The sequence below is a fragment of the Sapajus apella genome, unplaced genomic scaffold (assembly GCF_009761245.1).
Source record: "Sapajus apella isolate SASKATOON/1434 unplaced genomic scaffold, GSC_monkey_1.0 scaffold52, whole genome shotgun sequence".
Classification (NCBI taxonomy): domain Eukaryota; kingdom Metazoa; phylum Chordata; class Mammalia; order Primates; family Cebidae; genus Sapajus; species Sapajus apella.
In genome coordinates, this window is record NW_022436992.1 from 647,453 (window position 1) to 663,845 (window position 16,393).

The 16,393-nt window shown below is 43.2% G+C and overlaps 1 non-coding gene across 1 annotated transcript; it reads right to left on the bottom strand.

The window, feature by feature from the left end:
• Positions 1–11,100: 11,100 nt before the first annotated feature.
• On the bottom strand, positions 11,101–11,207 carry LOC116527038. Its single transcript, XR_004258354.1, has one exon. It is a non-coding gene; the product is annotated as a U6 spliceosomal RNA (small nuclear RNA).
• Positions 11,208–16,393: the final 5,186 nt, after the last annotated feature.

A 16,393-nucleotide genomic window follows, 5' to 3' on the forward strand; every position in this document is an offset into this window, starting at 1 on the left:
AGAAGCTGAGGCACAGAGGGAAGAGACAGCACTTTCTTTTCTCAGCTCAGCTCACTGCAACCTCCGCCTCCTGGGTTCAAGCAACGCTCCTGCCTCACCCTCCCAAGTAGCTGGAACTATAGGCGTGTGCCACCATGCCCAGCTAATTTTTGCATTTTTTAGTAGAGACAGGGTTTCACCATGTTGGCCAGGATGGTCTCAATCTCTCGACCTCGTGATCTGCCTGCCTCGGCCTCCCAAAGTGCTAGGATTATAGGTGTGAGCCACTATGCCCTGCGAGATAGCACTTTCTTACAGCCCCCTTCCTCTTCTGAGATGAGCCCCAGTTGTAAGATTGGGGTCTTGATGAACTGGAGAACATTTTGAGAGGGGAACACTTTGAGGTGGGGTTGCCTCCTGCTGGGAGGTGCAGGTCATTCCAAGGGAGTAGAGAGCAGCACGTTGAAGGCTGCTCCAGCCTGCAGGCTTTGACAGAAGAAAGAAACTATCTTTAGTTCAACTTTGATCCCTGGTTTGCTTGTGTTCTTGATGTTCCTTCGGGCCAGGGACTGGACCTCATTTGTCTTAGTACCTGGAACCTCTAGGATTAGCAGGGCCAGGGTAGGAGTAAAAACAGCCGATCCCAGCTCCTAGTCTTCCCCCTTCTCTTCCTGGCCCTGGCTCCATCCTACATCTCAAAAAGCCCTGTGTACTGGCCTCAGCCACCCCTCAGGCCTGGGAGTTCACTCACAGGAAGCAAGGTCCATGCGCCAGACCCAGAGAAGATGCTTGTCCAGGCCCTGAAATCAGGATCAGGACTGTTTGGGAATTCCAGGTTCCCAGGTACATGGAAGATGGTCCAAAAGGAGGTTTGGACTCCAGATGGAGTATCCCTTAGGGCCCATAGATTTCCCCAAAGAAGAACCCTCTAAAATGTAGGGCCTAGGTGTAAGGGTGAGGCTATGGGAAAGAATCTAGTCAAACCATCAATCCGAAGGCACTAGGCAGAGCTGGAAAATCCAGGCGTGAAAAAACTGGAGGCAAGTCAGAGAAATCTGTTCATAATAAGAAGGTTTGGGCTGGGCACAGTGGCTCATGCCTATAATCCCTGCACTTTGGGAGGCTGCGGTGGGTGGATCATGAGGTCAAGAGATCGAGACCATCCTGGTCAACATGGTGAAACCCCGTATCTATTAAAAATACAAAAAATTAGCTGGGCATGGTGGCACATGCCTGTAGTCCCAGCTACTTGGGAGGCTGAGGCAGGAGAATTGCTTGAGCCCAGGAGGTGGAGGTTACAGTGAGCCAAGATCGTGCCATTGCACTCCAGCCTGGGTAACAAGAGCGAAACTCCATCTCAAAAAAAAAAAAAAAAAAAAAAGAAAGAAAGTTTAAACTGGGAGAAAGAAGACAGAGGTTATAGGAGCCACATAAGTAAGAAAATATAAGTAACATACATATTACGGGTTGGGATGGCCCAGGGATGGGCAGGGATGGAACTGTCATAGAGTTGGGGTGCCTGGTCAAGTAGATGTGCATAGAGCTGGCTGTAAGTGGAGCTATCCTTTTCCAGACAGCAATTCTAATCTTCTGTCCTCTACCTAGAAGTCAGAGATACCTGTAGACTCAGTCACAGAAGTCCTTACCAGCCTGTTTATCAGGCCATTTTACTCCACCCAGATTCAGGGGGCCCTGCCTGAAAGGATATCTGGTTAGGTTTGTTGAAACAGAACCTTAGCACAAAGACCCTACTGCAATATGAGTCATGCCAAATCCATATCCACTGAGGGGTTCCTTACAAATATAACTAAGTACAAATACCTCCAAGAAAGTCATGCCATGGTGAGTTTTCCTTTGACTATCAGTCCTTCCCTCTTGAGGGCTTATTCAATATCCTCTCTTCTATCAGGTATCCTAAAAGATCCCTGTTGTTATTTCCACTGCAGAGGGTCACAGCCCCCACAAGCAAACCAATGCCCAATTAATAAGCTGCAGTAGTACCAGGTTTCACTGTGTTTGGTCAAATCTGCATAAGCTCTATTTTGCTTTCTCACAGAATCACACACTCCTCAAATTTTAGGCAATTATTATTTTTTTCTTTCTGTAGAGATGGTGTCTCACCATGTTGCCCAGCTTAGACCCAAACTCCTGGCCTCATGCAGTCTGCCTTGGCCTCTCAAAGTGTTGGGACTACAGGTGTGAGCTATAGTGCCCTGCCTTATTGAGGGAATTTAAATCCTGGTGCTTGAATGCTCTCAGTAACCAAGGTAACTTACAAGGTAGCCAAGTTTAATTTTGAGCCGCTCTGACTTCCAAAGGGTCTTGTTTAGGTTCAGCTGAAATCTGTTTTTCCAATTTTCCAATCATTGGTCTTCATTTCACCCCTTGGGATACACACAGAATATCTCCAGGGCCTTTCCCAGCTGACCCAGACTGTGGTCCAGTTTACTACCATAATTCATGTGAGTCACCTCTGCGGATCAGACACCTCCTATGTTTTCAGCCATTCTCTGTATATGGTTTCAGGAACTCTTCCCTACACCCACATGCTGAGTGCCCTGCATGTGGGTGTAGGGGAGAGTTCCTGAAACCATATAATATGGAGAATGGCTGAAAACAGGAATAATGCCTCAGAGGGACCTCCAAGTGAAGATGCCACATAGGCTGTTGGATAAATAATCTGACATTCAGAGGGAGGACTAAGATAATGGGTATAGATTTGAGAATCATTAGCTCATGTTGGGGGTGGCTGAAGGTAGTTAAGGTCACCTATGGAAACTGAAGATAAAGAGAGGATGGAACCTGGGGGAAGATGGATTGTTCAAGAGTAGGTGGAGGAAGAGGAGCACACAAGAGACATGGAGAAGGAGCAGTTGGAAAGTCAGGGGAATGATCAAGAGACTGTTACCATAGAAACTCAAGGAGGAGAGTGTTCAAAATAGGGATAACAATGATGTCTAATGTAGCAGAGGCCCAGGCATTGGGCAGCTTCTCAGGAGAAATCAGAATGAGAACTAGAGAACAGAAGGCTGAGGAGAGAATGGGAGTGGAGAAGTGGAGGCAGGGAGTAAAGGCTACCTTTTGAGATGCTAGCTGGCAAGGGAGAGTCAAAGGAGCGTCATTTGTGTTTAGGGTGGGAGAGACCCAAGCTTGTTTCAATGCTAATGGAAGGGGCCAGGAGGAGGGCGAGGTGGAAGGTAGGTGGAGAGTGGGCAGAAAGCCATGGCTGGCATGGTCTTGAGGAAGAGCACTGAGGGCACGAAAGGACAGTGGAGGGGATTATTCTTAAATAATCTCCTGAGAGGACAGATCATTCATAGAGAGGAAGGAAAGGCAATGTGGATGGGCTTCAGAGCAGACATCTCTGAATGAATGTAGGGGTAGGGTGCAGGGCAAGATGCCCAGCTTTGCCTTGACATAGTAGATGAGGTCATCTGTTGTGAGTAATGTGAGCAATGGTAGAGTAAGGGTCTGAGAGTAAATATCACATTTAGGAATAGATTTTCCCTGCCCCTCATTAAATGATATGTCTCCTGTCTGACCCTGAGTAGCACCATGGCTCCTGCTGCCCCCTACCCCGTCCATAGCATTGGATCCAGCCATTGGACTGAATGGGACCTCAGTTTATTGTCTTCAGCCTCATAGGATAGATTGCTAAATAATACCAGTGTTGTCCAAACTCTTCTCTTAGATAAGACAAAGCCTGGGGGGTGTGGCAGGGATTTTTCCAAGTGCTTTAGAAATATTAAATCATTTATTCCTCAAGCAACCATACAAGGTAGGCACTACTGTTATCTCCACAAGGAAACTGAGGCACAGAGAAGGTAAGCAACTTGCTCAAGGTTATTCAGCTGGAAGAGCAGAGCAAGGGTTCAAATCTCAGTTCCTGGTTCCAGAGACCATGTTCTCTTTCTTTCTTTCTTTCCTCTTTCTTTCTTTTCTTTCTTTCTCTTTCTTTCCTTCTTTCTTTCTTTCCTTTCTTTCTTTCTTTCTTCTTTCTTTCTTTCTTTCTTTCTTTCTTTCTTTTCTTTCTTTCCTTTTTCTTTCTTCTTTCTTTCTTTCCCCTCCCTCCCTCCCTCCCTCCCTTCCTTCCTTCCTTCCTTCCTTTCTTTTCTTTCTTTTTTGACAGAGTTTCACTCTGTCACCCAGGCTGGAGTGCAGTGGCGTGATCTCGGTTCACTGTAACCTCTGCCTTCCAGGTTCAAGCAATTCTCCTGCCTCAGCCTCCCGAATAGCTGGGACTACAGGTACATGCCACCACACCTGGATAATTTTTTGTATTTTTAGTAGAGACAGGGTTTCACCGTGTTAGCCAGGATGGTCTCGATCTCCTTGTAATCCTCCTGCCTTGGCCTCCTGAAGTGCTGGGATTACAGGCGTGAGCCACTGCGCCTGGCCCACCTTAACTTTCTTTAGTAAGAGAAAGTGAAGGTAACATGTAGAACAAAGGAGAGAAGGAAGGGGACGAGACAGTGATGGTTCTAACAGTGTTTCAGTTCCTGGTTCTTGCCCTTGAGGTCCCTGGAGATTTCCTTGTGCCTGTGTTGTATTTGACTGAGTGTAGAAAGTTATCACCAAGACAAAACTATGCCAGATTGCAGGGTCATTTATTATGCCGGCGACCACAGAGGACTCACGTCTCTCCAACCTGTGGTGGCAAAAGGAGGGTGCCACGATTTTTTATACCCGAAAAACCACCTTGAGAGTGGGGGTGAGGGGCGGGGATGGGGATGATAAGGTTTCGGACATTTCAAGGGATAGAGGATTCTGTGATTCACCTCCTGGGTGGAGACAAGGGCAGTGGTCTCTGGACATTCCAAGGTCTAGGGGACTTTTGTCATTCTGTTTGTTACCTCAGTGGTTTACAGAAGTCAAGATATACATTTGTTTACACATCGTCTGGGTGGTGATAGAAGTCACAGATTTTAGCAGTTACTGATAAGAAAAGGTAAGCAGCTTTACATAGTTTTGAAGAACAAACTAGCAGTTCTATTTACAGAGGCCAAGGACAGTAGTTATTGTGAGGAGAATGGTGCAGCCACTTCAACTTATCTAAAAACAGTTTTGCATTTTATAAAATAGTTTTGCTCCGGTTCTGGCTCTAGGCCAGCACAATATCACACCTGCTTTCTTGAGGCTTAATTCTTCAGTTATTCCCTTGATGCTATGAGATAACCCAGTGTCATTCTAGTGAAACATGAAATTGGAGAGATTCAGCTGGAGGTTCTGAATCATTCCTGGGACACTCAGCCTTCAGTAGCCCCTGATATTTGGGGATCTCTAATGGGCAGGGTATGGCTTAGCCAGAGGGGAATGTGTAGCACCCCTGCTGTCGTGCTTGTGGGAGAGGATGGCGCTGTTGAGATTACTGAGCTGGACCAGACATGGGGGTATCAGTTGTATTGGTCTCCACTGCTCTGGCCTTGCCTTTCCTGGATTCCCCCATACCTCATCCTCTTGAGGTGATCACTGGTTCACCAGCAGACTGTCTGAGATGGGACACTGTGTATCAGTTCCTTCTGGGTTTCCCTTCCTTCCTTACCCAGAGGGGGACCCACTGGCAATTTCAATTACGTTCTCATCAATGACTCCCACCTTGCTCCCCCAGTGCACCTGCCAGGCCACCTTCCAGTCCTGAATCAGCCCTACCATTTTGTGATATTGTGCTGGCCTAGAGCCAGAACCGGAGCAAAACTATTTTATAAAATGCAAAACTGTTTTTAGATAAGATGAAATGGCTGCCCCATTCTCCTTACAATAACTACTGTCCTTGGCCTCTGTAAATAGAACTGCTAGTTTGTTCTTCAAAACTATGTAAAGCTGCTTACCTTTTCTTATCAGTAACTGCTAAAATCTGTGATGTGTAAACAAATGTATATCTTGACTTCTGTAAACCACTGAGGTGAATCACAGAATCCCCTAGCCCTTGAAATGTCCGAAACCTTATCATCCCCATCCCCGCCCCTCACCCCCACTCCCAAGGTGGTTTTTCGGGTATAAAAAATCGTGGCACCCTCCTTTTGCCACCACAGGTTGGAGAGACGTGAGTCCTCTGTGGTCGCCGGCATAAATGACCCTGCAATCTGGCATACTTTTGTCTTGTGGTAACTTTCTACGCTCCGGTCAAATACAACAATTTATTTTCTCTGGTTGAACTCAGATAGAGAAAATTCCACAGCCAGGTTTGTGGGTCACGATGGCCAGGGGGAGACCTATGTTAATTCTAGCTAAATAATTATAAGCTTGATTGGCTTACAGTGCACTGAAGTTCATACACCGAACTAAACTATATTATTGGTGCAGTTAATTAGAAATCAAGTGGCAACAGGAGGCCAAAGCTAAAGACCATCTGAGAGCGCAGTAACAACGGGGAACACTGCGGGGTGTTTGCAGAGCAGGGGATACTGCTGTGGTCCCACACATGCCTTCTCAACATGGAGACTGCACGAGGGTCTTGTAAAGAGGGCTCAGGCAAAGATCTCTGAGAAGGGAGGCGACCTCTGCCCACAAGATCTGGGAGGGTCTTTGCAGAAGGGAGCTGGCAAGGAGGAGAAAAGCCTTGCAGGGCAGATATCACAGAATACCTCAGGCTCTGCCTAGGCTCTCAGAATATGGAGTGCTTTTAATTGCTCTATGTCCTCAATTCTCGGGAGATAAAAGCCCCTTGTTGCATTGGGAGTGGTCAGACTGGGTGGTTCCTCATCTGCTATACTTCTGATGCAGCCACACCCTGATAACAATCGGTGGTAAACTCAGAGTACGTTTAGCATGTCTTAGAAGGATCTCAAGTGCTGTTAGATGCTCAGAGCACTGGTTTAGCATGTTTTAGAAGGATCTCAAGTGCTCTCCACCTGGCTACCTTACCTACTCCTTTACCCTTCCCTTCCTTGCCCATAAGATCAATGAGATTGTGCACGTGATAAAAGTGTTTGGAGCCCAGAGCTTGGGGCCAACGCAGTTCCCACGCTCGCGCTGGTCCCCTGGACCCATGCTGTAACTTCTGTCTTGTGTCTCTGTCTTTTATTTCCTTTTTTCAATCCCGTATTACCACTGGGACTAAGGGCAACCACGTGCAGGGTTGGGCTGGTTTGCAACACAGGTTGACTGGTTCCAGAACAAATTTATGATTTCCAACCTCAGCTGTGTTCTCAATGCTGCTAAAAAAATCTTTTCATTCAGTCAGTACTTTTCAGATACCCCTGTCAGTTGCTCTGAGCTTTCACCATGCTCCATGAGTCCCTCCCCTTTCCTCAGCACCTCTCACTGTCTGTAACTTCTATTTTCACAGCCGGAGGCAGGGATGAGATGCATATTGACTGAGTAGTTGGTGAAATGGTACATGCTGCACCCAGAGTACGAAAAGAAAGGAAATTGGAGGGTCCTCACATCGCACATGGAATCTGTGCCGCTTGTTTCAGTTCAAGACACACAAAGTCACTGAAAAGAAGCAAGTTGGATCCCAGGCCTGGATAATGGCTTTAACCTATCTAAAAAGAATGTGTTCATTTACAAGTGCCTTGGGCAGCCTGGAAGCCCAGGAGAAAGGTAATTCCAGAAGTCAATACCATTCCAGCCATTGCACAATTGCAGTTGATCACACATACACTCATGGAGTTCCAGGGGGACCCCAATGAGGAGGGCCTTGTGATAAACCTGAGCTTCATAATGCCGCAGCTGTAGCAATTCAGGGAACACTGAAATCTCTCCATGGCTCTTAGGAGCCTCTCAAAAACATTTGACACAATCTTCAGGATTAGAGACCTGACAGCCAGGAGGTAAGTCTGGCAGCCCTGAGGCATTTGCTTTTAACAAGCTCCCACGATGATGCCAACTCCCCATTTTATATCTCTAGCACTCTTACTTGAAGTTCAGACTGTTTATACTGTTTATGGAACATCTGCTGTTGAGTGTTGAAGTGCCTGAAGACTGCAGGGGAAGGAAGATCAAGGGGAATTCTAGAAACCTGGGTTCCATTCAGGCAGGAAAGCAGATTGATGATTAATGGTCTGGGTTCGCGCCCTAGCTCCACCACTTACTGCTTGCGAGACTAGGAAAGTTACTTGCTTTCTAGAAGCTTCATATCCTTATCAGCAAAATGGTGGTTTTAATAGGATCAAGCTGGGGGGTGGGGAGTGTTGATTAAATGAGAATATGTGTAGTCACTCACGCATAGTAGAAGCTCAGTTAGCTACTACTAGCAATGACTTAGGGTATTCTCAGGTAGAAATAAAGTAAAAAATGAAACTGATTTGGGAGCCTAAAGAAATTATCCTGAAATGCATAAAGAGAACCATGTAAAATACTCATTGAAAAGCTGAAATAGAAAACGGTCATCTTCCCGTAGATATTGATGATTCACTTCATAATTCTTCCTGAATTAATCCTTTAATTCAGCATGTATTTATTGAGCATTTACTATATATTAGGCATGCTCTAAATGCTGAAGGAAAATCAGTGAGTAAGACAGGTGGAAATCCCTGCATTTCTGACGCTAACCTTCTATTGGGGGTCAGAATTGAATAAAATAGATTATATTCCAGGTTGGAGGAGAGGAGATGATTCATTTGGAGTTTTTAAATTCAGCGATCAGGGACTATAACGTCATCTTCTGAGCCGGGGGAAGATACAAAAAAAAAAAAATAATAAAAAAATAAAATACAGTCCCAGCCCTCCAGAAATGCCCATTTTGGTTAAGGAAACAAGACAGCATTCACATGCCAATTTTGGTGACAGAACAAACAAGGCATTATTATGTACATGGAGACAAGCAATGTTCTAGAAGCTCAGAGAAGCTGGGGAGCAGGGAGGAATGCAGCCCAAGGACTTGTTGGCAGAAGTGGTCTGGAAAAAGTCTCATGAAGGGAGTGGAACTTAGCCGGGAAATAGCCAAGCAAGTTTTCTTCCATCCTTCTTCCCCTCCCGTTAACTGCTGGGAAGCAGCTTGTGTTGCAACAGGCCAAAATGAAACACTAATCTTGGCCTTTTCCAGGAAAAGGCTGTTATGGGGAGATGCTGTAACAGGCACAGAAAAACAATCACAATGGCTTCAGTGGATCCCCACCTGACCTGGTCAAACTGGCTGGAGAGGAAACAAATCTTTCAGGTCAAGCTCAGGCTTTGGACTCAGTAGGAACCATCTTGTGGAAACTTAGTTACACCTACTTCCAAATCTTTGTAGCATGAAAATCCAAGGGGACCACAGATTGCCCTGAGTTAACTACCAGGAGCTGCCAATCGGAGGGTCTTCCTGCATCTCTTAAGGCTTTGAGTTTGTATCCGTACTCTAGAGATGTGGCCAAGCCCCACTTGTAGTCTGTGTTAGAGGAGCCCCAAAGAGCACAGACACAAACCTTGTGGGTGGTAGCCAGGTGCAAAGTAGGGCTTGAGAAGTGTGAGTTCCTAGTACTCATTTTAGATTAGACTGCATAGGGGAGAAGGCAGGCAGGAAGTGTGAATCAGGAAATACATTTGTTCTTTGTGCCTAAATGAGTGTAAAATCTCTAAGGAGTCAAGTACATTAAATTCACCCCGGCTTGATGAGGTAGGCACTGAGTTGTTCTAACAAAGTAGATGTTTGAATAATTGGGGACTTAGATGAGTCACTAGAGTAAACTGGGCATGAAGAGGGGCAGAATTATTGATCTCCTTTTCCTCATTCTCCATGTAGAATTCCTGCTAGAGTCTTACCTTTATTTTCTCATGGCTATTTGTCCTTCAACTTGAAATAGTATCTAGTATGACTCATGGGTGGGATAAAGCTGTCAGCCCTTGTAAAATACTGCGGTTACTTTGAAAAAAGGTTGGAGTTCTCATCTAGGATCCCTTCTTACCAGCTATGTGGCCTTGAGCAAGCTGTTTCATATCTCTAAGGCTGTTTTCTTATCTGTACAATTGGCTAGTGTAAACTTCATGAGGCTTTTGTAAGGATCAAATTAGATAATGCATGTAGAGCATAGCACCTGGCATATAAAAAGTGCTCAACAATTATTTATTGTTATTACTTTTATTATCTAACCAATTGGGGTTGAGGAAAAGTAATTATTAGGGGACAAATATTGTATAATGAGCTGACACAAGAGTGAGTAGAAACTGTAACTTGCCTACTAATGTGGGCTGGATTCACACTTAGCCAGATGTCTCCAGTAATGCTCCCAACCCTAGCAGAGCCCCGATTGCCTTCTGAATGATCACTGGATTTGTCCCTTCCTATCTTCTCTCCTTCTCCAAACCTGGCCCCATAACGCTGACCTTCATTTCTGCCAACCCTGGAGTCCTATGATTTGCCCTGCTCTTATTCAATTCCTTCCAACACTGCAGCTGTCTTTGTTCTCCCAGGCATTTGGTCCTCCTGCCCCTCAATCCAAGGGTCCATCAATTTCATGCAAATTAGAATCATTTTCTCTTCATGACCACTCATCCTAGAGTGCACTGTTCCTCACAGCACAGTCCCTCACGGCTTCCCTTGGCTAGTGGAGGGAGTTCCCCGACCCCTTGCACATCCTGGGTGAGGTGATGACCCACTCTGATTCTGCTCACCCTCTGTGGGCTGCACCCACTGTCTAACCAGTCCCAATGAGATGACCCAGGTACTGCAGTTTGAAATGCAGAAATCACCTGCCTTCTGTGTTGATCTTGCTGGGAGCTGCAGAGTGGAGCTGTTCCTATTCAACCATCTTGCCAGCCACCCTGTACAGTATTTTATAATGAGTATTTTTAAACATTTTATTTTTACAGAAACAGGGTCTTGCTCTATCTGTCAGGCTGGAGTGCAGTGACATAATCATAGCTCACTGACACCTCTGACTCATGGACTCAGGTGATGCTCCTGCCTCAGCCTCCTGAGTAGCTAGGACTACAACTGTGTGTCACCATGCCCAGCTAATTTTTAATTTTTTTGTAGAGATCGGATCTCGCTATGTTACCCAGGTTGTTCTTGAACTCCTGGCCTCAGGCAATCCTCCTGCCTCAGCCTCCCAAATCACTGGGATTATAGGTGTGAGCTACTAAGCCTGGCCATATATGCATATTTTTAAAGTTTCAAAATATATGTATCAATTTATACACTAGTATCTTGGTGTTTGGAGGTTACAAATTATTTTCTATTCTTCTTCTTTTTTTTTTTTTAATATGAAACGCTTCACGAATTTGCATGTCATCCTTGCTCAGGGGCCATGCTAATCTTCTCTGTATCGTTTCAATGTTAGTATATGTGCCGCTGAAGCGAGCACTATTTTCTATTATTCTTTTTGCTTTTGTATATATTTTCTGATTGCTTTATGGTGAACTTGAATTAGTAATGTAATTACAAGCTATTTTAATTTCCATTAAACTACTGGTAACACATTTTAGGCTTTGGGAATTCAAAAAATGAATAGGATAAGGAGAAATAACAGTTATTGATTTTTTTGAAACATTTTAGGTAAGGAACTGAATCCTTTGCATAATTTATTGAATTTTTACCATAATTGCATAGGATATTAGGTTTCCAGTTTATAGATAAGGGAACTGAAGCTCATAGAAGATTAGAAACTAGCCTAAGATTGTACATTCAGTGGGATTTGAAATCAAATCTGACTCCAAAGAACTTACTGTTATTCATGCAGGTTTAACATTTTTTCATGGCACCACAGGAGCTTGCAGTATTAGAGAGGCTCAGAACCCACAAACCCAAAGACTCCAGGTCCAGGCAGGCCCAGATCAGTGGCCCGTGAGTGAGACAAACAGAGGGTCATGGAGATGCAGAGAGGGATATCTGGCTGCATAATCAGGGAGGGAGATCTGATGTGAACTTGATGTCAGATTTTAGGAATCAGCAACTGAGGCTAGAGCTTTTCCCTAAAGCCAAAGCACGTGGGTGCAGTGGCAAGGAGGAAGGGTAGGGACAGATGGGCTGTCTGGAGTAGACATGGGGAAGCTTCTGACACGGGCAGTACTGGACTAGGTTGCCCAGATAAGGTTTGCTGACTCATATTTCATGGTTAATCTCTTTGCATTTATCTATTTTATAGCATTAACACTTTTGTGTCATTGATTTTCACTTGTGAGTTTGCCTATTTGTTTGAAATCTCTTCATTTCCTATTAGTATTTGCACTCCACTGAGCACTTGTGAGGGTTTTCACTTCATACTCATCAAAGAGCCAAATGAGGAGGGGAGACGCCCTAACTGCAGGGCTAAGGTAGCAGGCTTCAGAGGCAGTGACCAAGCAGGATCCCTGGTAGACCACTCCGTCTCCTCTACTACCTGGAAGTAGAACAAGGCTGGATCTCACCCCTCTACTACCTGCATTTGACTAACTGTGGAGTCATCTGACTAACTATGGAGTCAAAACATGTATCTGACAAATAAGTGCATTTCATGATCCTAGATTGGATTCTGGGTTGGAAAAAATTACTGAAAAGTACATTGGCAAAATTTGAATGTAGACTATATATTATATAATAGTTTGTTATCAATGCTAAATTTTTCACATTTGTTAATCATACTGTAGTTATATAAAAGGATCCTTGTTCTTAAAAGACAGATGTTGAAGTATCTGGAGTTAAGGAGCATGATGTCGACAACCTACTCTTAAACGGTTAGGGAGAAACAATAATCATGTGTGTATGAGTGCAGATTCTCTCTCTCTCTCTCTCTCTCTCTCTCTCTCTCTCTCTATCTATCTATATATCTATCTATCCATCCATCCATCTATTCAACAATCTAGAGAGAAATAAAACAAATGAGGTAAAATACTAACAATTGGTAAATCTAGGTAAAATCTATGTAAATGTTCACTGTACTATTCTTGCAGCTTTTATGAAAGTTTGATTTAAAAAAAAAAGTTAAAAATTTCTCTAGAATTCTTCTGCTTCTGGCCAAAATGGAATGATAGGTTCAGATTTGCCCTCTTGCCTGAATCAACAACAACAACAAACACAATGAAGATATATGAAAGAATGGTTTTCAAGACATGGACATCAGGTAACAAATGACAGTGATTCCTGGGAGGTGAGGAGAATTTTACAACTGCTCTAGCTTACAGCCCTTAAGAAGTTCCAAGGCCGCAGTTCAGGAAGGTGGAACCCAGGTGAAACCTGGAAAACTCTCTTGGGAAACAGAGATAAGAGTCTGGGGAGAACAAAGCAACTAGAGTTTGCAGGATAGATGATGGAGAGAAGAGAGGTGCACAGAGAGAGCCCAGGAGATACTCAGGGGTCTCCTCAAGTTCGGTTCAGCTAAGTACCAATCAGCACACGTGTGTCAGGAAACCACCTGAGAGGATTGGAAGTGACACTATTCAGTGCTCACACAGGGCTGAGAACAGTGCCAGTTCCCACCAGCTAGATTGGAAAGCCCTATGATTCATGGGGCACTCAGTAGCGTGTACAGAAGGGCCTTGCCTCAGAAGTGGGCAATAAATAGCCCTAGATTAAACACTTCTCAGCACCCTTGAAAAAAATCATAAAATCAAAACCCGAGGATCCAACTGTTTCCAAGTAGTTTAGGTTATCCCAGAACAAAATTCAAAAATATATATAGGAATCCAAAAATATTTAATGCCCAACAAAGTACATTTACAATGTCTAGCATCTAAGCACAAATTACCAGTTATGTGAAGAAGTGGAAAAATATGACCCATATAAAAAAGGAGCCTAGGCTTTTGTCCTCACCCAGCTGTAATGAGGCACCCCGGCCCTTCCTTGCTGGGGTGATGTGCCCTGTAATGACCTTCTCCTCAATGATTATATCAGCGAAGGCCATATGGGGACCTGGAACTCTCACCCTCACCTAACTGTATGAAACACCCTCCCCCACTAGAGTGTCCATGGAGGCCAAGTGAGGACTGTGGACTTATGCAACCGCCTGGCAATTATGAAGCAGCAACTCCCTTTCCCTACTGGCACAGTGTCAGACAGGGCCTGCTAAAACAGGAAATTTAAATAAGATCTAACACCTTATCATATAATTTCCCCAAAGTCCAGGAATTAATAGAAATCATGTCAAGAACCAGGAAGGTCTCCACTTGAATGAGAAAAGACAACAGACGCCAATGTTGAGATGACAGATGTTGACAAAAATTTCAAAGAAATTATTAAAGAAATGCTTCAAGGAGTAGTTATAAACATGCTTAAAGCAAACTAAAAAATAGAATGTCTTGGCAGGAAAACACAAGATATGAAGAGGAGCAAAATAAGCCGGGTGCAGTGGCTCACCCCATTAATACCAGCACTTGGCGGGGCCAAGGTAGAAAAATCATTTGAGCCCAGGAGTTCGAGATCAGCCAGGGCAACATGACAAATTCCTGTCTCTACAAAAAATATAAAAAAAGCTGGTGCGGTGGTGTGTGCCTGTAGTCCCAGGTACTCAGGAGGATAAGGTGGGTGGTTGGCTTGAGCCCAGGAGGCAGAGGTTGCAGTGAGCTGTGATTGCATCATTCAAGAAGCTAATGAGCCCCAAACAGAATAAACTGAAAAGAAATCCACACCAAGGCACATCATAATCAAACTTCTGTAAAACTAAGACAAGACAGAATGAGAGAAATGACACCTTGCACAGAGGGGGAAAATAATTTGAATGACAGACATTTCTCATCAGAAACGCTGAAGGTCAGAAGGAAGCATCACACATTTTTCAAGTCCTGAATGAAAAGAACTGTCAGCCTAGAATTCTATGTTCAGTGAAAATGTCATTCAGGAATAAAGGGAAGATTGCCTAGCTGTATTAAAAGGTTATAATTTAGCCTAATGTAATTTTCTAGGCAGTTTTAGTCAAGTTTTTGCTACTCTCTGATGTTCAAGATAGAAAAGTGATTTTATAAGCAAGCTGAATACAAAATAATAGAAGTAGTTTGTAAAGCCAGTATATATTATGTGTCTACATTGCACGTTAAAGCATTCCATTATAATATTCAATTACACTATGTAATCTACTGTTTTTGAACGATTTTGTTCAGCATTTGGCTATTTAAAAAAATTTATAAAGAGATTGATTTCTTCCAGTCCTGGAGGCAGGGAAGTCCCAGGTTGAGGGGTTCATATCTGGTGAGGGCCTTCTTGCTGTGTCATCCCATGGCAGAAGGTGGAAACATAAGAGAGCATGTGTGTGTATGAGTGAGTGGGTGGAAAAGATAGAGAGAAGTAAGAAGATCAAAATCACCCTTTTATCAGGAACCTTGTTTTATCTGGGAAACATAACAGCATTAATTCATTTATGAACATAGAAGTCTTATGACCTAACCACCTCTTAAAGTCCTACCTCTTAACACGATTGCATTGTGAATAAAGTTTCCGTCACTATTTGGCTCTTAAGTACATTTTTTTGTTGTTTCCATTAAATTATTTTTTCCTAGAACTTGCTTTAATTTTATTCATTCAAAACTTAGAATTTGCTTTCTTTTCTTATATTTATTTCCTTTTTAGGTCATGAAGCTTTTTGAGGCAGAACCAAGCACAATTCTTGGATCTAAATAACTATTTGATTTAAGTTATCTTTGAGCTTTTAATAACTTAATGAACATTCTATGCTAGTCTATGGGAAACTCTTGAGTTTTTCACTTGCTTATATTTTCTTTATCAATTTTGTGTCTTTTGGGTGAGTAAAGGACATAAAGTATGGAATACTATAAGACAGTGAATTAAATCTATTCCTCTGATTTAACCATGAAAAAAGACAATAATAATAAAACAATCTCCCCTCCTCCAAATAGGACAACTATTTGAACAGCTATTTAATCAAAGACAATATATGGTTTGGAGACAAGTACACAAGAAGATGCTCAACATCACTCATTAGGGAAATACAAACTAAGCCACAATGAAATATTACTGGTTACCTATTAGAATGATTCAAACTACAAATACTGACCACATCAAGTGTTGGCAAGGATCTGGAGCAACTAGAAGTTTCATACATTTTCAGTGTAAAGTGGTACGGCCATTTTGGAAAACAGTTTGACAGCTTCTTAAAAACTTAAAGATATACCTACCATGTGATCTAGTCATCCCATGCCTAAATATTTACCTAAGAGAAATTAAAGCACATATCCCTACAAAGAGTTTATATGAATGCTCATAGACACTTTATTTGTAATAGTAAAAAACCTGGAAACAACCCAAACGTCCATCAATGGATGAATGAACATCTATGTGATGGAATACTACTTAGCAATGAAAAAGAATGAAGTATTGACACATATAGCAACATGGATGAATCTCAAAATGATCGAGGTGAGTAAAGAAGCCAGACATAAAACAGTACATATTGTAAGCTTCCATTTATAGAAAATTCTATAAAATTTAACATAATTTATAGTGATAGAAATCAGATCAGTGGTTGCCAGGCGTGATGAGCTGAACTTGCAGGTCCCTTCAGGATGTGGGATTCAGGGAGGGTGATCTGTGAATTTCTTTCTCATTCATAGTATGTTCTTTCTC